At 40.0% G+C, this 24,081-nt stretch overlaps 1 protein-coding gene across 1 annotated transcript in view; it reads left to right on the top strand.

Annotated features, from left to right (window-relative positions):
- Positions 1 to 24,081, top strand: part of ZNRF3 (zinc and ring finger 3) — a 67,681-nt gene that overhangs the window by 6,296 nt on the left and 37,304 nt on the right. The window lies entirely within an intron of this gene.

Raw genomic sequence — 24,081 nt, 5'->3', positions numbered from 1 at the left:
GTTAAAAGATACTGAAGTATGGAGAAGAAGAGCAAAAATGCTAATGTGACCTATTTAGAGAAATAAGGATAAAGCGGGTGAAGAATGTAGAGGCAGAAAGCTTACAGCACTGCATCTTGTAGTCAGGCAAACCAGTGCAATTTTTGTTTGGTTCCAAATGAAGGTGTAGAATCAAGTGGGGAAAAATAGTCTATGGGAGTTCAGGTAACTTTTCTGTGTCGACCATAAGTTTAGTTAAACCTCTGAACAGATGTTTAGGTTGGTGCTCTTACACATCTTGCCCTTTCTGGCAGGATGCTGATCACTTCCTTGTTCATGTACTCTTCTTGATTGCTCAACATGGAGCCATGTGCACAACTTTTTTTCATTTACATACATTTATGTTGAGATTGGATGCCCCTAATGGTTTAGATACAATAACAGCCTGCTTCATTGTGTCACCAGCACTGGTAGCCAGCCCTGCCCCACAGATAGAGCTGGCACTTTCTCTCCTTGAGCACACCACTGGTGGATGTGATTATGGGACAGGGTAACTTTAATTGCTTTGCCTAGTGAAGGGCTTTTGAAATTACTCCAGGTGAAGCATGTAGAGGTCACAGTTTGGTGTGGCATAACTTGGTGAGAAAAAAATGCAGGCAGCTTTGCTGCAAGCAGATCTTATAGGAAAGTCTTGAGTAGTTGTATAAAACCATTGATTAGCATACATAGTAATTTTCTTCCACTTTATACCATCTTGTGGTGGAGCGTGTATTTAAAAATGCTCCTTTTTTTTTTTTATTACAGCCTTCTAGACCTTGTTTTGGAATTTCAAAGTGAGGCTCTTCTGGACCAAAATAACTTTCATAAAAATAGTTTTTCAAAGTGTGAATGCTTTCAACCAGCCAGCATCTTGCTGGTTAAGAAATGGTAAGATGCAGAGGCAGTAATCCTCTGTGTGTTCTACCCAGTTATGTATGTTGCACACGTACATTAGAATTGCTCAATTTAGGAAGTGTTAAGAAGTAACTTGTACTTACTATCTTTTCTTCTGGGCATCTGCACCTCAGTCTTCATCTGTGGTCAGACCAGAGCTTATGGTGCCCACGTATGAAAACAGAATGAACGGAAGTTGAATGCTTGGACTTACTTCTCATGTTTCCTGGCTTGAAGGGAGACCCCTTCACTTTAAAGGAGATTGACAAAGGAAAAAAAGATTGTTTTTAAACAAAAAGATGTTTTGAAATTTTTACAACAGCAACAGATTAATGTAAAAGAAAGCTAAAATTTCTTTCTTTGTTTTTCTTGACTGCTTGACACTTGAACCAGAGGTGACCAGGGGAGTGTTATCTTGTGGTTACCCAAAAGAGACTGCCAAAACTTGTACTGTACTGCACTTATCCTATTGGTGGAACTATTCTTATGTTAGGTTTGAGTAGTAGTGCTCAGGAAAGTAGGGTTCTGGTGGCTTAGGGTGTCCTCTTCACAGTGATGAATTGCTTTCATTCATTTTTTTGAATTTCCTTTTCATGCTGCTTTAAAAGACTTTTGTTGTTGCACTTGGCTTTAGGATGAAAAGCCAGTTTACAAAGGTTGATTAGGTGCCTGTTATGTTCCAGACACAAGTACACCCATAAATACGTACCTTAATGTATGCAGACTCTCTAGGCTCCCCAGATCCATGTTACTCTGCATTAATGTAAGGATTTTAGTTGTTTTCTAAAGGTGATGGCCATCTTAAGCTTTCTGCTGGTTGTCTTGAGCTTCAGCTGTCTTATTATTTTTCATCATTTTCAATAGTAAATCAAACAGAAGACTCAGTGAGTGGGTGACTGGCCTCACAAGAACTAAGACATATTTTAAAGTCTGCAGTCATGGTATAAGGACAACTGTTTAATTAGCTGTACAGGCATGTATTTTGCAAGTATGTGCCTCCTACTGTGAATTTATTACATGTGCTTGGTAAGCAACTCTGAAATGCTTCTGATTGTAGTGTTTGAAAAATTGCTTTTAATTCAGGAAAGACCCTAGCTTGTGCCAAGATCTGTTTTTCACTTACAGGCTTTTGATGCTCACCTGCTTAAAAAACAATCAAAAAACCCAACTAAAAACCAAAACACAATAAAAAGTGTATTAAGTGTGGGTGGGAAAAACCTTCTCCTGTACTTCTTTATCCATTCTTTCCCCATCCCAAGCAGAAGAGACTCTAAACAAACCTTCCATTGAGTTCACTTTTGGAACTGAACGTTTCTGGCCTTCAAGAAACGTGGATTTGAAGGGACTGACTTGGGACTGTAGAACATATTGTTTGTGTTGATGGGTCAGTTCTGGAGCTCTGTAGTTCATGGAGAAGATCCTCTTTTAAAAGCTGTGTTTATTTATTTATTTTGTACTCTTTTTTTTTTTTTTTTTTTTTTTTTTTCCTTGCAGAGACTGCTCTTGAAGATCTACAAGCTTTACTTCCTGTTTTGGGCTGGCTAAATGTGGGTGCTCACAATTGAGCCTTTATAGCTTTACCTTAGTAACAGCAACAACAACAATAATACTATTGGTAACTCACAGACAAAACATCAATATTATATATATATAGTGTGTGCCAGTACTAAGATGTCAGTTTTGTTGTCTGTTCTTGCTGAGCTGAAGTTTTACGTGTCCTTGCTAGCTTTGGAGATAAGAATAGAGGTTAGGACATGCACTGTAGCAATTGTTGCTCTTTTCTTAGGTGGATTAAGATTTCTTCTAAGGGAGCCTCTAAAGGGTGTGTATGCTATAACAGGACAATGTATTGGTTCCCACTGCCATGTTATATTTTACAAGGGTCTAGAATACTTTATCATACCTGTTTTGTAGTTATTTCAAAGCCTTTTAGAGCAGATGCTGTCTTGCATGCTGATAGGATAAAGGGAGATTAACACTTTATGGTCTGTGCCAAGCTGGCAGATATCCTGAATGATGTTTAGCAAGGCTAGGAGCAAGGTATGAGAGAGGGCCAGGAGATGCTACTGAGTTCAGTATTTATTAGGAGTCTGGAGACCTGTTTTTGCTCTTAGGCATGGTATCCCCAGTCTGCTAGCTGGCAGTGTTTTATCCGTTTAAAGATACTATCTTTTACATCACCAGACAGTCTGAGGAAAAGACATTGCAAAGTAGTTAATGCAGAAGAACTCCAAGAAGTGATCCTCTTTGGGTTTTTCACTATTATACATGAGAAAGCTGCACTGCCAGGGTTCCTCCTTCCATCACCGCATTTGTTACTTTCAGTGATAACCTTTGTAGGTTTTGGTACTGGGAATTTACTGAGATTTTTCTGTAGTGAGCCAACAAGGTTGCAGTTGCAGATTGGGATATTTTTCTCAACTATCTATAATTTGTTTATATTCAGTTGCCACTGGGAACTGCATGGCCTCAAAAAACAGAAGTCAAATTTACCTTTGGTAAATTTACCTGGTCTCCTTTTGTCTACCCCTCTTGTCTTCAGGCAACCATTGGAAGATGAAGAAAATTTTAAATCTTTTGGGACAGCTTTAGTATTAAGTGCAGGTCCCTGGTGTGGGGTAGTCAGCCAAACTGTATGCACACGTGTGTATGTATGATGAATGCAATATGATTAAATTAAAGCTGCTCCAAGATGAAACCAACAGAATCTTCTGTTTCTGAAGACTGTGTAAGCATTTAGTTCAAGGGCTTGGATGGAAATATTCCTGGAGCTTGAAGATGTCCCAGCTGTGGAAGTAGTATGAGAAGAAACTACTGTCCATGTCAGTAGAAGAGCTGAAGTGTCCTGAAAGAGTTAAGCTCTAATTAGCTCACTCATGAGGTATTTAATATCCTTATTAAACTCAACTGCTGGTTCGCTTTTTTTTTTTTCCGCTTCTTATGGTGAATAAAATTTCTTGAAGAGCTGAGCCTCTGCCTTCAGATCAGAGGCTCACATGTTGAAGCTGGCAGTGCTAGAGGCTAGTTCCTATCTGTGTGACAGCATTTTTAATTTAACAGGACTGGCTTTGATGTTCTCGAATATTTATAGGCAGCTTCAGATCACTCCAATGTGTATTCTTTTTCACTGGAGCAGAAGTTCCTCCTCACTCAACAAAATTTCTTTCCCTGTTTGCTCTTGGTTCCCTTTCAGATTTGCAGTCATCAGAGTGGTTTACTGTTACAAAAATACTGCTTAAATAATTACACTTGGGAGGAACCCCTCAACTTCTTTCACAGTTTCTGCAGCTTGGGGTAGTCCAGATGGTGCATCTTAGCTCCTTGTTTGAGCTTCACTGCAGACACTCACATTGGGGAAGACAGGTGCAGTGTGAAATTTGAGTGAAGTACAGTTATCATGAAGCCTTCTTCTGCTGTCTCTGGGAGCTCAGGTGGGTCAGGTCTGAGGTCCACCTAGGTCAGAGATGTGATGGGCCCCCTCAGAAAGTTGCAGAAGTGTCTCAGGCACCTAAGAGAACTGGCAGATTTAAAGAGAAGTTGAGATTAAGTGTTCAGTGGGAGCTGACCAGTAATTGTGGAAAAGAGTTTTAGTTAGAATTTGCCAATTTAATAAAAATTAATTGTTCCACTTGAATGGTTTGACTTCCAGAAAACTCATGCAGGAATCTTAAAACAGGTACTTGGTAGGTCAGCCATCAACTCGGTTTTTTTACCTCACATTGGCCTCAGCAGCTTGGCAGACTCAGCAGGCCTGCTCAGAACTGGCAATGTGTGTCCTTCCAAAAACACAGATGTGGGGGGGATTTGCCACTTTAGATATACCAGGTTTCTGTCTTAGAAAGGCACAGACTTGTGTCTTAATTGTGGTTGGGATCTTTGCCTTGATTGTGCATCAGGAGGAAGTGTGTATGTTGTCTGGAAGAGTTTACTAAGAGTGGCTTTTGCAATAGACTTCTCTTTTCCTCCTTTCAAGTTTCTCTGCTGCTTCAGCCTCTCAGCTCTCTGTTGTGGATCTTAGCTGAACTACCTTATCACTTAAGCTTGTCATGACCAACAGGGACAGCAAAGCTGTGGGTTTTTTTCTAAAACTTGTCTGTGTGGATGTTGATAGTTCAGGTGGGTTCCGAAGTCCTGCTTCTTTGTGCTTTTTTTTTGTTTGTTTGTTTGTTTTGATGTCTTGTGTTACATGGTGATTTCTTAACTAGAATTCTCTTTTTATAGGCTTTTTTTTAACTCTGTTACTGAAGTAGCAGATTTTTCACGTATTAATTTGAATAGTTTGACTTTGTAAAAAATTCTGTCTTTCAGTGATTACTTGTTTTAATGCATGGCCTACGGTACAAAATGTTTGTGGGTTTAGACATTCCATCTACAGATGCACTTCTTTGTTGGTACAGCCTTTCCTAGTTCAGCAAGTGAAATCAATTATGTTACTGCCTACATATCTGAACAGTGCTGGGAAGCAACCAGAGGAGGAAAGTGCTTGATTGTCTATTGGATGTAAATAGTTTGCTTAAAGAGCTAGGCTTGTCTTGCTACAGAAATTCAGCAGGGGAATAGAGCCCTGTAGCTTAGTAATGTAGTAGTGAGAGTTTGTAAAACATGCCAGTAAACTTCACTGACATACAAAAATAGGGGAAGACTTCGATACTGCTTCTTCGGATGAAAAAAAAAAAAAATCTGCCTATGGCATCTAAACATCACCTTTTCAACAATTAATTTTAAGGGAACACCTATTTGGAGAGTGAAGCAGCTGTGTGGATAAAGTGTTGCATTACAACCTCAATCAAAAAGGGTGAGCTGTGCAGAGTTTCTGCCCCAGAATGGGGAAGTCAGCCTGTCATGTGTTCGTGCTTCCCCATCTGCAAAGTAAAATATAATCTTGAAGCCACTGCATTTTTTTCTCCCTAATATATAATTGGTTACTTGAGCTCACATCTCTGTGAAGGGCTTTGGGAGTGTAAAATGTGATTTTTGAGACAGTAACTGATTTCACTGACAGCTCTTTTGCAAATGAGTGAGTGCTTTCTCACTTCTGCCCACGGTTGTGTGTCACAGCAGCATCATTGTTAAGGCTCCATAACTGAACCTTAAGGTGTGTGCTGTGATCCCTCCTTGCTGCTGAGCAGTCTTGCCTGAAGTAATCAAAAGTTGCTGAAAAAGGCCCAAATGCTCTTTAGGACTTCTTGCCAGGCAGTACCTCACAAGGGGAGAAGGAATGGGTTTCTATGTATGGAAAATCTGTTTTTCCTTGCCCTTGCACAAGTGGTTTGAAATAGATTGTAGTGTTCAAGGGTTCAATGGGTTTAAATGAACCTATGCACTAGCAGGATGCTCTATAGAGCATTCTCAGAACAGAATAGCATTTCTTTGTCTGGAAGAGAATCTGCAAGTGAATTTACAGAATTTTGCCATTCACGTTATATGGAATTAACACCACAAACTGTGCCTCCAGGAGGGGGAGTTTGTTTTGTATACCTTTTCAAACTGAGACTGCTGCTAACATAATGTAATTTTTTTTTTTTTAAAGCTCTAGGAGAAAAAGTCACATTTGCATTAAAATATAGTTATTTTTCAGAACAGTTTGCAAACATTTTCACTGCTTTTTGTTGAGCTTTCTAAGAACACAGTATACCTTTATAAGTGTATTGTCTTCTGGAAAGCAATTAAGAATGTACTGTTTGACTGTGACTTCATAGGCATCTGTGTTTTTATTTCTGATTGTTTTTTTGTTTTGCTGTCCAGTTAGAAACCTGTCAGTGAAGTGTCCTTGCAGATGCCAAGGGATGACTGTTAACAAGGAATAGGGTGAACTACTGGGAGGATGAACCAAATGTGTTAGAACAAAACATATGCTCAACTTTGCTACAGATAAGCATGATACCTATCTGAAGTACTAGAAAGGATAGCTTTTAAATCATGCATGTTTTAGAAAAATATTTATAATACATCTTATGATGTTGACCTCTTCTTGTCTCATTAGCTGGTAGGGTACTGCATCTCTGATGTTAAGACTCTATGATCTTATTTCTGGTACTGAGGCAGGTAACAAGGCAAACTTCATTCACGCTGTTTAAAACTTGGCAGCTAATTCTGGCAAAGCAGCAGTGCTCCCCTGCTGAACTCCAGAGATCCAGATTGCTTTTCCAAGACCACGTTCCTGCTCTCTGGGGTGGCAGTGGCTGGTGTGCCTGGGGAGGGGGAGGAGGGAGCAGCTTTCTGAAGAGGGGCTCTGTTGCCAGTTATGGGCTGGGATGCCTTGTTTCCAGGGCTGGCAGCATGGTTATGAGAGCCCTGATGGAGGAGGAGAGAATCATGTTAAATGAGGAGGGGTGAGCAAGGGATTAAAACATCCAGGCTTGACCTCTGATTTCTTTCCTGGTGGTGGTTTTTTTTTTTTCTGTCTTTGATTTCTCACTTTCTGATTCCTTCTTGTTCCAGTGCATTGCCAGGGACACAGTGCTACTGTCTATGAACTCTGAGGTGAAACCGATTTGTCAGGTAGAATATTAATTAAATGTTCATGATCTTAACATGTGTACCCTGCATTCTATAGTACAGGTTGCTATTATGCTTTTGCACTAGTCTCTGTTAGTTGAATAACTCCAACAAAAATACTAAGACCTGAGGCTGCCCTTACAAGTAATTGGTAAAGGGGAGGAAGAGAAGAAGCAACGGTATATAGGATGAGCTCTGCCATATTGTGACTGGTAGAATTTTTCATACCGTGTCTGATTTGGACATTGCTGAAGAGCTAGGAACAAATGACAAAAGCTCTTCAGCTGTGTAACTTAGGGAGTGGAAATTGGCACCACTGTGTAGTGAAAATGGGCAGAGAAATACAGTAGTTCTTAGTCTAAATGAGTATCTTTTCTTGCTGTCCAGAGAGGGTTGTGATTCTGAACATGCCACAGTGGAGAATGGTTGAGGAATGCAGAAGGTAATATAGCTTTCTGTATCTGAAACTATTAAGACCAAGGCTTTCTCTTAGCTTACATGTTGGAAAGGGATGTAAGACTGACATGACAGCTGCTGGATGTCAGCAAACCATTGGGTGTCAGGAAAAGCTTTACCTTATCGGAAGATGTAGAGTAAGAATAAGAACTGTCCCCTGAGTTACCTTCTTTTGTCTTTGGTTGTTGTTATGTGTGAGGTATGGCCAGGATGGGCCTTAGCGTGATAGTGTGGTTTAATAAAGGTGAATAAATACTGTGTGTCTGACTTGTCTTCCTTTAATAATTTAATAATGCGTCAAATTTTTGTATAAGATCTAAGATAAGAACAGTTTCTAATGCAAGATGACAATTTTTATATGCTTCACCCGCATGAGAGAATAAGCAGTTAGCATAGATGTCTTACTTCTTGACAGTCTTCGTGTACGTGTGAATATTTTTATAAAGAAGGTTCTGTTGACTTGAAGGAATCTAAGTTTTAGATCAATTAACATATATTCTTGATACAGAGATGTATTAGATCAAGCAACAGTTCTAGAACAAGTAACTGTATCAAGAAGTCAAGATACCTGATACTTTTTGTTTACGTTTGAAGTTCTCTAGAAAAGGATTTGCAGCTTCCCTTGAACAGTGAAGTAGAAGACAGGAGAAAATTACAGTAACCTCAAACTAATTCAGAGTCAATCTTTGCATAGTTGAATTTCTCTTGTCCTTTGTTTTTGAGGGTAGAGAAGGAAGCTTTTATTTGTTTTGAAATGTGATGCTTTTAGTCCTGTACAGTTGGAGGTACCTGATGAAAGCTAGTTGCCTTTGAAACACACAGACACAGATAGGCAGTGAAAGAGAATTAAGAGAGAGAAATCCTTACTTGTGATGCTCCCTAAGTAGCATTTTTCAATAAAACATCTTATCTCTGATCCTTTGACATGGACCAGGTCTAAAAGGACATTGAAGAGAAGTGACGAGGTGTTGTAGAATCTTGGTATTGTCAGCCCAGCTTGTGGAGCCTCTTAGAATTATTACTGGCACTTGAGTCATGTTTATCCTTCATGGTGATTTTATAGGTGAGAGTATTTTTGTCACATTTTGATACTTCATGGTGAAGTTACTTCCAATAGGTTCCAAATAGTAGCAGAGAAACTAGGGTTGATATTTCTTGTACTAAGACCTTAACTTTCTTGATTAAAGCTAATTAGTAGTGCTTTGGAAATCAGTTCTGTTTGACTTCAAAAAGTCAAAATTAGGAATTGGACAGTATTAAAGTTAAAGCATATGCAAAAAGTTCGCTACTTGGGCAGGCAAGTCACAGTTACAGCAGGACTTACTTGTTTGTTCTAGTTTTGCACAAAGAAAGGGTCTTGTGCACAAATAGTTGCATCAATGTGCTAGTTTGCTAGGCTAATATTTTGTAGTCCATATCTTAGAACCCTGTACTGAAATTTTTCATGAGTAATTATTTTATTGAAATTTCTTGTAATATGAAATGTTTTCCTTCTACCCTTTTCCCAGCCCCTTTGCCCAAACCAAGTTTATGAAATTGCAGTATGAGATTTGAAGCCACAGCTTGTATTGAAGAGAATTCTGGAATAAAACTGATAAAGTCAGAGCTTCATTTTCTCACAATTACATATTAAAGCAATCTTTTAACTTTCAAAATACGACTTCATAGCATTGTTGGACATGACTCATCCTCTTGCTTTGGTCACCCATGCAAAACTGTTAATGTGTATTGCCCTTTTATTTATTTTATTTATTCTGTTCATAAAGGCTGCCTGTGGAAACTTAGTACTGCTTCCAGGTAATGGTGATCTGTTATTTTGCCAAATATTTTGGATTCCGTCTTGTCTGCCAGTTTAGCACTGGTACTGGTAAGGCTTGGAACATGAGAATCAGTCTTCAGGACTGGATGTGTTGGACATTCAGCTACAGGCATTACTGCATGACATGAGATTCTCTGTGACTTACTGTCTTCTGGAGCCCCCAGTCATAGCACCAAAGTTTTGCAAACAGCCATGACTGCGTTTGCACAGTACAGCTCAACGGAGTTGTCTCCAGTTTATCTGTACAGGAAACTTGCTCTGGTGAGGTGTCCAAAGCTGTTCTGATAGTCTTTGGAGGAAAGAAGCAAAATGTTAGGGTCTCCTGACTATTGAGTTTGTGCTGGCTCTTCAGACTCTGCTGGTGAGTGACTGGTATAGCTGTTGCAAATTTTAGCCAGCAGTTGTGAAGTAATCCATCACCCGTAACATTAAATATTTTGAGTTGGGATTAAAAAACCTGAATAATGTAGAACTAGTTGTTATCTCTGCATGTTGTGGTGTGAGTTGCTAACCCACCTTCTGTTGAGAAGATCGGTGATGGAGTTATCTAGATAGCTGTGTGATTTGCATATATATTAGGGATACTCTTATAGGCTGAAGCCTCTTTAAATGTACTCAGCATTCTGCTTGGGAAGCAAGAGAGATGAGAATGTTTCTCAGAGTTCAGTGCTCCCCAGCAAGTATTGCTGCTTTTATGTCTGTAAATGTGGGAAGGAGAGTGTTAACCCATAGGGAGGGAAGTCTAAAGGCATCCTCTGAAGGCAAGACACAAGCACCTCCACAGTTAACAGTGCCAGAAAATCAGTCTCCCTACAGCAACCAGCTACTGAAGTGTTGCTGGGGACTAGCTCTGTAGTTAGGGAAACTGAAGGAGGCTCCACATGGACTGAATGTTTAAAGAGTCTAATAATTTTAGGAGCAGAACTTTAGACTTTGCCTCTGTTCAGAAAATGCAGGTCCAGGGCAAAAGCACTCTGCTATATTTCATTCCTCAGCACACTGAAAGTATGTGTGTTTAGCATATGCACACTGCTTAGGTTTATTATTGCTTGTCCTTTCAACATGTACACCCCTGATCTCCCTGATGATCATTGTCCTGCTCTTAGAGTTTTGGGACAGCAAGGAGGTGAGGCTGCAGAAAAGGAGGGGGAAGGAAGGAAATCCTACTGGCACCAGGCAGAAGGCAATGTGGGAAGCTAACTGACATGCAGATACTTATTAGCATGGCAAAATCTGAGTCCTTATTAAAAGCAGTGGTGCAGCCACAGGTCTTGTGCTGCAGTACATAGTGTTCATGTCATCCTTTGGAGGAAAATACTTACCTGCTGAATATATCTGCTCTCCAAATGAGCCCCTTTTCCATACTGCAGGTACAGGGGAACAACTGACAAAGCAAAGAGCACTTAAATATATCTGAGCTCTAATTCTATGTAATGTTAACATAGATGTTGTTGTTTGAAGTATCAGCTACATTTATGAGACAAAAAATTTAATTCAGGAATGAAACATCCAAACTAAAAATGCAGATACTTTACACCATGTTATAATCTGGTTGAAGGCTTTGGCAGCATATCTGCCCAGGTTTTGGGTACAGATGAGCCTGAGTAAAGAAGAGATTGTTTTAATTTGTGCATAACATTGTACTAATACAAAAGTGTAACAAGCTCTAGTACAAGAAATAAGGTGCAGGATGAAAGTATAAGTGGAAGAAATGGCATGGACAGCCTCACTGTAAGCAAGAGTTCTGTGTGTAAGTAATAGGCACCCTCTGTTATTTAACAACCAAGTAAAAAAAAGAAGCTTGGATCCAGTAAATCCTAATGGGGTTTGTAGAGTCTGTATTTGAAATACCTGAGTGCATATGCTGGTGTCAGACAAAATGAAATTACTTGTTTGAGATCAAAGTTCACCCATCACCAGTTAACATACAGATGAATGCCTTTCCTGGGTTCCTTCTGGTGATGGAAGGCTAGTTATAAGTGGTTGTGTGCAGCTGGCTGTGAACCACCTTGGCCTGAAACAAAACAGAGACGCAAGGGAACACAGAGGCGATGGGCAGTGGTCCACTTCTTAGCTGCAGGCAGTGGGGAAATTACTACAGAGCACAGAAACTCAAACTTCAGGAGGAACCCTATTTCCCAGTAAGAAGAGCATCATTTAATGTCTTCCTTTGTCTTTCAAGTCCGCCACCCAGCATAAAGACATCCAGGCCATATGAATATTTTATGCAAAGAATTATTTGAGGTTTCTTTTGTGCAAAAGCCTGTCTTTCAGTTTCCCAGTAATGTGAGATTAAGTGGGAGGCCAAGGGAGGCAGTTAATTTACTGAAGTTTGCAGTGAAGTCCAGAATTTATTGGGATCCTTTGAGGATCTGGCTTGAGAAGCTACTTAGATACAGCTTACACTACATTAACGAGAGAAATGGAGTCTTCTAACTGTTTAAGCAAAATTCTGTTATGTTATGGAAAGTACCTGTGTGACTCCCATAAATTTGTTTTAGAAGTTTTGGTTTCTCTACCCTCTCCCTCCCTTCCAGAAAATGAGGGGAAATGGGAAGATGACTATAGGTATGTCACTTTTTAGTTAAGTGATTAACACAACAAACTTAATTTTTAGTCTCCTAGTGATTTCTGTCTCTCCTCTCTTTTTTGTCTTTACACACACATCCCCTGCTAAGGGGATTGGGTGCTTAAGGGTTAAATCGTCTTGCTATGGAAGCAGCTGGGCAGTTTACACTCCTTGCTGGGCTGTACAAAAATACTTTTCCTTTGAAGTACTGGGAGGAGAGGCTAAGAGTAAAACCTGGAATGGGGTTGCTGCTAACAGTTTGCAGTGGGCTAAGCTCGGAACAGGCAGCTGCCTGCAACTGTACTGTGAGATGGCAGAGAAAGTCACAATTTCTTTCACTCTAGCCTTCACTGTCTTAGCATGACGGCTTTCTTCTTGAAATTCTTCAAATCCTGCTTAGTGCTTGGAAAATTCTTGGATTGGGACAGGTTGGAAGAAATAGATTAAAAATACTCTTTCCTGTAAAGGCAAGTGAAATAATAGGGATTTACTGGAAGTTCCTTGTCTGCTTTTGATTTGATCTGTCAGTGAAGTACACACTGCTGTTGTTCTGGGATGAGAGATTCATCTCCACTGAGTGGAACGAGGTTTCCAGGGCAATACTTTGCCTCTTGGTAGTAATATCTTGACAATATCCATACTCATTTTTAGGGAAGGTCTGAATCCGAGAGGTGGTGGTGTTGCTGTTTTATGAAACTGAGGAAAAGAAATTTCAGCAATTGGTGCCACTGAATGAAGCAGTTTACTCACCAGCTAATGAGGGGTAACATTAAAATGTCCAGTGATATCTTAGCTACCCCTAATAATTCCATCCCTTCATTTTTACTCATTTAAGGATCTGACTCCCAGCCCTCTTGTAGGATCTCCATATATTTTTCCTTGCTGCTCTGCCTTTCACTCCTTAGCTTTCTACCTCTGGATATTTTCTGAACACAAAAAGTGTCAGGAATTTAGTTGCTAAAATATGATTTTTTTTTCTCTAGGGTTTCTACTGTTGTATGAGTTATATAGAGGGTTCTGTCCTTGGGATGCTTCCTTACTGATACCTGAACTACCTTGCTTTCCCATTTAACAGTTCATGTGCCAGGGAAAATGAATAGTAATATAGACCTAAGTATCTCAGAAAAGATCATCTGATTTAACCTCAGAGCTGTTGCTGAAAATCTTCACTTATAATCTGCACCCAACACACGTTTTCTAGAAAGCAAGAGTTAGTAATGTGGCAGAAGTGGAAGTAGAAAGCCTCAAGAGGGTTTTTGGGATACTGTATTTTATTTTATTGTGGTTTTTTTCAAGCTTCCTGTGTTAGATCTATGGTTGCAGAAGGGAGCTGCCTGGCTTCTTGCATGGTGGCTGTGAAAGTCTTTTTGCATGGTTTTAAGAGTCAAAGAAAATCTCAAGTATATTATCCACATTGAATGATTCATGATAATTGACACAATTCAGCTTGGTGCTGAGGTTGTTTCCCAGTTCTGTGTTATGAGAGACATAAGCTGATGAGCCTTTGTATTATTATTATTAAATATCTTTAACCAAAAGGAAGCTACAGAAACAAGAACACAGAACTCTTTTGAGTGCTGGGGCTGTTTTGCTGGCATAAAGTGAGTGACTTTGCTTTTGCACGGCTGAAAGACTAACAATAAAAGTTATCACAGTCAAATACTTTGTAACAGCAGGAAAAATGTAGTCTGTCCAAATGCTGTTGTAGTGGTGTATGTGCATTGATTGTGTTTTTATGTGCCAGCCTCCCTGGGGTCACAGGGGCACACATGCTGTTTCAGTGTGTTAACAAAGCTGCTATTGGTCAGGAATGGGTGCTACTGCCTTTCCCAAAACTGTGCAGGCAGATCAGATATTATCAGCACTGTCCCTGGGGCACAAAATAGAAAGATCAAAGCACATGGCAGCACGGCACAGAGGCTCTTCAAAGCCTGAGTAAAGCAGGATTGATAGAGAAAAAGAGAAAGATGTAATCACAACCTGTGAGACAGGTTGTGGGTTTTTTGTGTGTGTGTGTGTGTGTTGTTTTTTTTTTCCTTTTTCTCAATTTAAACAAAGACACAGGTGAAGCATGTGCCACAGAGATAGAGTGAGTATACCCCAAATCTATTGAAGGTTTTGATGGATAGCATGGCGCTCAAGCATTTTGAAGTAACTGCAAACTTGCAGTTTTCCTTATTTTACTTCGTACAACTTCCGCATGTGGTATTCCCTCACTTGTGGTGTCCATGTGGGATGAAGTAGGAAAATGGCAAAGGAAGGAATGCTTGTTTTCAGGCAGGCTTACTTATTAAAATGGAAACTATTTTGTTTTCTATTGAGAACTCCAGTTAAAGATTTCTGAGATTTTTATGAAATGAAGTTGTGCATGGGCAAAGTAGAGTTAAAGTGATAAACCTTATCCACGGTCAAGAAGTGGAGGCTTCTTCAGGCACAAGCTGTGAATAGGAAAGAAAGAGTTGTTTCGGTTGTTTTCTCCTTTGGCATATGGAAAAGAGGAAGGAGAAGTATGACTTTTCTGGAACAGATGTGCAGGGATGGAAGGAGTTTCTAATATTCTCCTTTGCAAACCTCACCTCTCTTTATATGCTGCAGCTGCAGGAGTGTGCTTCTGAACCTCCATTTTTACTGTACAGGTGAGGGACAGAAAACAGCTTTTCAAAGGGAACCTTGTGAGTTAGAGAATTGTAGTGCAGCTTTTCCAATCAAAGGTCTATCTGCACAGCATACTATGTGCGCCCTGAGCTAGTACAGTCTGATGCCCCAGAACTGCGTCACCCCTGTGGGCATGGTGCAAAGTCTGGATGCATAAGGATTACCAAAGAGGCAAGATGTATTAGTTACTTGCATTGATTTTGTATGTGTTTGGAGCTCAGAAAGAGCAAGTCCTTCTGCTTGGATGGTGAAGTCTGCCAGCATCTGCTCTTGGTGAAGACTTGGGGTTTGTCTGTGTGACAGAGGCCCTCAACCCATCCCAACAGGAGGGGAGCTGCACCAATTCTGGTCTGGGAAGTTCTTCACTCCAAAAATGAAAAACAACTTCAACGTTCTGCATTGTTTCACTTACCAATTGTTTTAGAAGAAAGATCTAATGGAATTATCTCAGTCCCAAAATGTTTTCCACAATGCCAGAAACCACAGTGGTTATTTCTATCTGGCAAAATCTTCAGCTTTCCTTCCCCCATAGCCATAAGAGTTTGCGATGCATTTCAGATTAGTTCCTAAAATTGTGGTACTCTGTATCATGAGGGAAAGGTTGACTTTCATGCTTCATTCCAAGGCCAAAGTTACATTTATACATTTAAGTTTATTACCTTAATAAGAAGTCCCCACTCAAAAAGGGATGTGTCCTTTTTATTGTGGAGTATGTGGTATTCCTATGTTGTGTTATGTGAAAATTGTCTGTTTTGCTAGTTGGCATCAAAATTCTTCCTCTACCCCCTGAATCTCTCTTTTGCCATGCTTTTTCCACAGATATGTCTGATTTGATACTTGACATTTGTAGAAAGAACTTCAATACACTTGAAATACTCCAATTTTGGTTTCCAGTTAGCAAACCTTCAGGCATCAGGAAATTTGCACATCTTAACAGAGCTCTGAGATAGGCTCTGACATGTACTTTTGTTACGCTGCAGGCGTTTTCCCCTCATGAAATGGAAGGGCTAGAGACAAATTCTGGGGTGGGAATCCTAGCAGTTACCATGACTTTCAGGGAACCTTGGCATCCACTTGAAAACATTTCCTTTTCGGGAATCCCACCCAGATATGAGTGGGACAGTGTTCTAGTCTGTGGTAGTAGACAAGTTTTGCTGCCCATAGATAAAGATGAATTAGAGGTTTCTGCCACCAGTATGGTGTTCCTGTACTTTTTTTCTTCTAGTGAGCAAAAGAATGAAAAAAGGGAATTTGACTGATTCCCTCTACGCTCTGCTGAGCTTGTGTGTTCACTTCTGTCAGCAGCATCCATGGCCTTTTGGTTGCTGCAGCCAAGTGAATTCACACAAATGCTGTGCCAAGTTTTAAAAAATTTCCTCTGCTCCAGTGAATCTCACTGGCAGAAGCTAGCAGCATATACTTGTGATCTAATGTATGATTATAGCAAGGACATGGTGTGGATTCTTGCTGTACAATGCTTCCGGGCTTGGGACTTCCAGTTAGCGTCAGCTCATACATGAGAACCCTTGATAGCTCTTTTTTCCACAAAATTTTCTAATCCATTACTTTGCCCACAGCTTGTTTTTCTGTATCTGAGAGATCACAAGAAAGATCTGTTTGGTTTTGAGGACCTTGTGTGGGTTACTGCATACTGTGGCATTGTAATTACCCTCTTTTTGGGTGACAGAGCGGTGAGAATTGGTGTGTTCAGTGCAGAAGGTCTAGAACAGCAGTTCCTTTGGTATGTCTAGTAGATACCTAGTTGAATTGCTCACTAACAGGAATGGAGTGGAGATGACAAATTTTTCTTATTCTCTTACTGTGCAACATAAGTTCTGTAGCTTTTTTTTTTTTTTTCTCCTGCATATGTATAGGGTTTTTTTTTGTTTTGTTTTGTGTTTTTTTTTTTGAGCAGCAGGGGAAAAAAAGTCAGGAAGTGATTGTTCTTTCTGTCTTTCTAATTCTGTGCAGCAGCTGCCTGGTCTTTAGCTGCTATTAATGTTTAGAGCTCTTTGAACAAAGAAGCGTTAGGCTGATGTAACTTCTTCCTCTGTCAGACATTCCCTGTGAAGCCATCTTTTGTCTCGATGGCCCTATTGTAACCGTTCATATACTGATGAATGAACAGGAAGCTAATGATGATAGTGAGCAGATGAGTTTGATCTTGAACAGGTTTTACTCAGACTCCAGCCTGAGGGAATTTGTACAGGAACTGAGCTGTACCACTCTCAACTTCATTTGTTCTTTCAAATTTTCATTTATTTAAGGAAACTGGAAAAGAATACTAATTTAATAGAAAATACCTGAACTTTTAAAAACTGAACAACAGTATTGCAGATAAAATGCAGAAATTCTGCTATTTCTTCATGCAACGATAAGTTGACTTGAATGGCTGTATTTTTATTTTTGGGTTCAGGAGTTCTGTCATGTTTGATTATAGGTGCTGGTCTCTCATTAGTTCTATTTGTGACAAACCAGACTCCAGCCCTTACTATGCTGGGTAAGATACCTCACTGCGCCTGAGGTGACAATGATTGATTGGGAGAAAGAGAGAGAGAACTTCTTGCTTCCCAGCCCTTCTTCCACATACATGTGTTAGAGCATGCTACTTTTGTCTTAGGACAGAATATATCCTTTAAGCCTAACATGAACAGTGTTAGATGAGATGGAGGTCTTGTCTGGTTTTGTCTGGACTGGAAGAGAATATCAAGAGTACTCTAGCTTATCAGATAAAGTATCAGCAAAGATGTCTCCACAGTGGACAGTATTAATTTCCTTATGTGCCACATGAGGACCTTGGTTAAAGGGATTCTCCTTGTTGAGTCAAAGCTGTTAAGTATCAGTGCAGATCTTGGGAAGGATCTTGGTTAATTGTAATGCAAGCTGGAGGCATGCACTAGGAAGAGCAGAGCAGGATGGTAAAAGGTTTCTTAAAGTTGTGGCTAAGATTTCTTTTCCTTCCGAAGAATAAAGTGAAGTCTGAAGATCCTACCCCAGTAGAAGTAATACTGAAAATTTCATGGGAAATTTTATGGGAAAGGACCAGGACTTAATGGGAAAGGACCAGAGAGTGAAGCAAAAGACCTTGTGGGCACCTGTCGGCTTCAAGAGCTTGAATGTTGTGCGCAGTTCGAGTCAGTGCATCATAAAACTAGAAAGGGAGACTGGAAAAAGGAACAGGTAGATCATGAGCTGTGGAACCTTGTCATGTAACTGAGAGACAGTCACTGAAAAAGATGGAATATTATCAGCTTGAAAAAGACTGTTTGTTGACAAGAAGCTTTGAGTAGAGTCTGAGGTAGAGACAGTAACTAAGGAACAAAATTGCTTGCTTAGTGAAATTCAATAACAGCTTCAAAGTTAGCAAAAGAATTTATATTTTTAAAACAGGAAGTTGTGTAACTTGCTTTAGGATGGTGTAAAAGACAAAAGTGTAGGTGTCATCCAAAAGGAATTAGGCAAAATCATGGATTTCTAGATGCATTTCTTACTATGCAACACAATGTTCTGAGTGAGTCTTAGCTCTGGAAGTCTTTTAATTATTGATAGTATTAATGAAGGGGCTGTCTCAAAAAAAGAGCCATTCTGTATCTGTTCTGCTTTTCCTGTTCTCCAAACTTCTGCAGTTGGGCACTGCTGGAGATGGTATACTGTGCTTGTTGGGTTTTTGGTCACACCCTGCATGGCTGTTTTTATGACTTGCCCAACATTGCATAGGAGCTCTGTGGCAGGGGAAGCAATCCAGTCCGTTGGGAAGCATTCAGCTGTTCTAACCACAATACTGTCTTTTCTTTCCTCATAGTATCTTACCTCAGTCACTGCACAGTCCAGTTTTTCAAACGTGTGAGGAAAATGTCCTGCAGACAGCACTAATTTGCCTCATGCTGCTGCATTTTTGGAGTGTGGTTTACACCATTAATTTTTCAATCAATGAGGCATACCTCAGTGGTGAGGTGTGCCAGTAGCAGGTACACAGCACTAAACCCAATCCAACAAGCACTGCTGGACTTATTAGCATGGACTGTGTGCCAGTGATATGAGAGTTGGCTTAATAAAAAAAAAATAAAGTAAATAAATTAAAATGGTGTGTTCAGGAGAAAGAGAAGTGAAGGGGTAACATTGTGGTTTCACCCCAGCCAGCAATGAAGCAGCATGCAGCTGCTAGATCGCTGCCCCTGGTGGGATGAGGGAAAGAATTGAAAGGGTTATAAGTGAAAAAAAAATGTGGGTTGAGACAGTGACAGTTGAATAGGTAAAGCAAAAGCTCTGCACGCAAGCAAAGCAAGCACTGCTTTCCATCAGCAGGCAGGTTTTCAGCCGTCTCCAAGAAAGCCAGGCTCCATCACACATACCATGACTTGGGAAGACAAGCCATTTTGGTCACTCCAAATGTCCTCTCCTTCCTTGTACTTCTCCCAGCTTTTATGGCTGAGCATGATGTCACATGTCTGGGATGTCCCTTTGGTCAGTTGGGGTCAGGTGTCCTGGCTGTGTCCCCTTCCACCCTCCTTGATGTTGGTGGGAGAAGCAGAGGAGTCCTTGAAGCTGTGCAAGCACTGCTCAGCAATAAGGAAAACATCCCAGTGTTATCAACACTGTTTTCAGCACAAATCCAAAGCATAACCCCATAGTAGCTATGGTGAAGAAAATTACCTCTATCCCAGACAAAACCAGCATGCTTGGTCTAGAAGAGAAGTGATGAGGCAATAGATTAACGGCCATAGGAAGAAGGAATCGAGAAAGAGGTGGGGAGGGAAGATGGGAAAACTGTTGTTGTATCCTGAAATACAGACAAATATGTAGAATAAGGGATGAATTGGTCTACCTTAAATCTTTCACTTGTAAACCAATGGTTAATCTAACATTTACATTCCTATGCAATTTAGATAGATTAAATTGAATGTGTAGAACTACAGTGCCAAGGAAAATTATTTGGACAAAAAAGCTTATGCAAATTAATTTTTTTAGAAACTTCTGGCATCTTGGTTTTTTTTTTTTCACCCACATATAGGGCATGGTAAGCATGTGTATTAATATGGTGTCAGAGAAAAAGCTGAGACCTATTTTGTTTTATAGTTTTGTAAACCAGTTCATTTTTGCAGTTCTGTATGCAAAGGGAAGTTGAATTTTGCTCTTAGATCAGGGAACTAACCTCTTTCTAACGAAAGGGTAGTCATCAGGTCTCCTGAATTTCAGAAACTTTCATTATTTTAAGTTTGGCTTTAAATAATATTCAGGCACCAAGTGCTAAGTTTCTAAAAAGACCTTTGGAAGTTGGAGAAGAATGAAGGGCATATAATTTCTTGACTGCAGAATAGCATTCTGGTCAGGATGTCAAAGCAAAGGCTGTGAGCAGTTAGTGAGACTGTACAGTCAGTTAGCCTTGTGTGCTGACTAAGTGTTTTGAATAGTTCACTGGACTGAGTTTTGTAGACAGGTCTACATGAAATTGGTTATTTGCTGTGCAATATAAAAGAAATTGAGGCCAAAAGGGGAAAGAAAAAATTTCACAATGTTTGAAATGGGAATATTTGCAGTGGCTATTTCAGCAATGGGCTATGTTAGAATTAAGAATAGCTTTTTATTTTGAAGTCATTCTCCCCACTGCACAACATTCTTCAGTGGTGACTCAGTGTAGAGCTAATCTCACTCAAAATGGTTGCCAGTTGCCACTTGGAACAATAGGAATGAAGCCACAGGCTGCCATCAGGTGGCTGTTTTTAAGAAGGGCATTTTTTTCCCCTGTGGATTTGGGTGTTTCTTCCCATCTGATATTACATAGAAAATCTCAATATTCACAGAATTCTTGTAATAGAAGACTTTGAAAACAATGGAGTTACCTTATCTAAAATACTGCACCCAGGTATTATATGAAAAAAACCCCAACAAAGCATTAGACCTTAATCCATTTTTCGGAAACAACTCTTTGTGTCTGATTTGTGTGCAGTAATACTGGCAACTCCTTTTTTTAAAGCACTCGGTGCCTCTCTGGGCAGGGTTTTCCCTATACTGTGACTGAGGAAGTTAAGCAGAGAGAGAAAGGAATGATTTCCATACAGGTGTAAAGGGAAATTATTTAATTGGAAAGAAAAGTCCATCCATCTCCATCCTCTATTGGGAGGAAGTCTTCTCTCTTCTGGGGGGCTGAGGGGGTTGTCAGGGGAAACAGGAATGCATCCATTTCTTGCCGTGACACAAGAAGTATGATGAGAAAATCACCTTGCCTTGCAGTAGTGAAGATAGTGTTCCTTTGAATACTGCCTATTCTAGAGCCTTGTCATGTATAGTTGCAGCAGAGGCTTTAGTTTCACTTGTATTTCCATTTTAAATAGGCTGGAGAGATTGTGCTGATATGATGTCGGACCTGACAAAAGCAGTGTCTGTAAACCTGCATGTGACGTTTGGGCCTTGCTCAGTGGGTGTGAGTACAGATCATGAAGGATACACTGGAGATCCCTCTAAACATCTTAAAATATTTTCACATGGGCAAAAGTCATAAATTGGAAACAGATCCATTGAAGCATACTATGTTGTCAAACTGGAAAAGAGGTCAAGCAATAGGTCTTGTATAGGACCGTTGAGGAAAATTGAGAACAGAGAGTAGGGAAATAGGGATATGAGAAGGTATGTGGCAGCTGGAATTTGAAACAGACTTGTGTAAACTTTACCTGTTTATGTATTGCTCCGGGATGCCTTAAAAATGCAAACACAAATCTGACCCAAAGGTAATCTTTGAGAAACAATTTAAGATGGAACTGTGTATCTTCAGATTGTAAAAATTGTCACAGGTCTTTTCTGGAACATTTTTTAGTTGCTGCAATGTAAGCTAAAATTAAATGTAGAGAGAGAGAGAGAGAGTACTGTTATAGTCATCGCAGGTGACTTGAGAGTCACCTGTTAATAAATCTAGAAAACTTACATATAAAACTTCAGAGAAACACATGCAAAGGTAAGATGTAAGAGAAGGTGTTGGAAGCAGTCTAACTCTGTAGCAGCACAATGAAGGAAAATGTGTAGTTAAGACCTGTAATCCCCATAGCGGAGTTCAGTAGTTGTTTTCCTTGTAAGAGAGATGTGAGACTGGATTTGCAGTAGACTGGCTCTGAACAGGGTGCTAGGGAGTGATTTGTGGCAGAGGAGTAAGGGAAGCCTGGACAGAATATGCAGCACAGGCAGTTTCATATCAAGACTGAAGAATAAATAAGGTTCACTAGAAATAATGTAATGTGAGGGGAGCAACTGATGGATGAGATGGAGAAGAAGATTGAACTCTGGAAAGCATAGGCCAGTTGGTGAGAGGACCAGTAGCAAGAATCTGACCTCTTTTGGGCCTGTGCTTCAGGAACATGCTACTTGCTCTGGGAACTGAGAAACCATTACTCCTGCCACTGAGCTGAGAGTACCAAAGCACAGTCTCAAAGAGATGGTGATTTTTTTTTTTTCCAGAGAGTAAGCCATGCTAGGAGTGCTCACAGAAGGAAACAAAGCTGGTATACAGTGCTTCAGTTCTCAAGAAAGTTCTTCTCTGGGGTACTTACTGTGTTGAAGACATGGTGACAAATATCCAGGTAAGCACCATGACTCCACATTTGGTAATCACGGTTTGTGGGATTGGTGGAGGTCAGTTCTGCCATTTGTGCACGCACAAACCTCCTTACTCTGCTCTGCTCTTAGAAATTTTAAAAAAATCTGCGTAAGTTTCCAGTATGTATGAGTTTCAACATGTCCCCAGGGTGATGCAGAAACTTGTATACTAAATTTAAGTCTGCTTACAACAGGCTTTTTTTAAAAAAAAATCAACTGTAGCATATCACTTTGAAACACACAAAATCAGTATTCTGGTTTGGGCTGTTTAATGTGCCTTGCCATAATGGAGGACATCAGTATGTTCATGGTATTTAAATATTTTCAAGAGCGTCTTCTGAGGCACAGATTGAAGGAACTTTCTTTAGCCAGAGATTGTATGGTTTATAGAATACTGAGAGTCTGCACCTAAATAATCAAAGATTAGTTCACATGCTGACCTAAGAAATAGGGTACATCTTAGGGTATAAGCTATTACATGTCAGCCTTCAAAAACCTTTTTCCTGCTGACTAACAGTAATGCAGGTCTAGTACTGTATTACTGATGTCTCATGCTTCCTTGGTGGTGCTTCCAGACTGACTTTCAGTCAAGGTGTCGATCAAGAACTTTCTGAGTATTTAAACCTTCCTTCCTGTTCACCTCTGTATTGCAACCCAGAGGATTCATTCAACCCATGTAGCTCTGTGCCGTTAGACTCCAACCTTTCACTCCAAGCTACTGTTGTCAGCTGAGGTTGACTGCAACCTCATTTTCCAAAATGTGTGCTAAAGAAGTGCTCATCCTTAGGAAGCGTCAACTTTTCTTTTGTGTTGGGGAAGATTCAAGGTGCGAGGTAAAAGCAATGAAGTTATTTCAATCCTACCATTGCTTGATGATTTTGAAATTCTGTTAGCTAATTAATCCACTTGTTAGGGGAGGGTGACAAGAATTTGTCTAAAACAGCAGCCCCTAGCTTCTGGGAATTACAGAAGTCATAATTTTACTTTGTTGTTGTTGCTCATAGTAGAGCAATTTTGATTCCTCTCTCCTGTCTGGTTTTACTTGTTAAATTTCACTGCTTGCATTTGCAGCTGCTTTTCCTTCATTTGAGGATTAGAAGTTCAGGTTTTTTACATGCGATCATCATGTGTTCATTTATTATAAAGAGATAAAGTTCTGAGAACCAGAATCTGTGGTTGTTCATATGATGGTTTTTTTTTATTTGTTTGTTTTGGTTTTTTTTTAAACAAATGTTGCAGGGTAGCTTGCAGTCTGTTACTGTCTTGTACTTTCTCAATGAAAAAAGATACATGCTTTGGCTAATATATGCAAGAAGTTTTTATTAGTTTTTATTGTGGGATGGTCTCCCAGGCTCCAACTGTGAAGATGTATTTGTGTTTTCTGTGAGAAGTAATGAAATTACAGCTGGCTGTGCGTTATCTGCTGTACCTTTTCTCTGTTCTGCGTGTAGTTGCAGATACGAGGTTTTAATTCTGAGCAGAAAGTTTATTCTAAGTTCAGCCTGCTGCTGCAGTGATTCTGCAGAATGTATCTTGAGTTTCGACAGTAGTGCAAGTATCTGGAGTGCCTAAATGGGTGGAGAGAAGG

The sequence above is a fragment of the Calypte anna genome, chromosome 15 (assembly GCF_003957555.1).
Source record: "Calypte anna isolate BGI_N300 chromosome 15, bCalAnn1_v1.p, whole genome shotgun sequence".
Lineage (NCBI taxonomy): Eukaryota > Metazoa > Chordata > Aves > Apodiformes > Trochilidae > Calypte > Calypte anna.
Note: the sequence above shows the minus strand (reverse complement) of the source record. Positions and strands in the feature narration are given on the sequence as shown.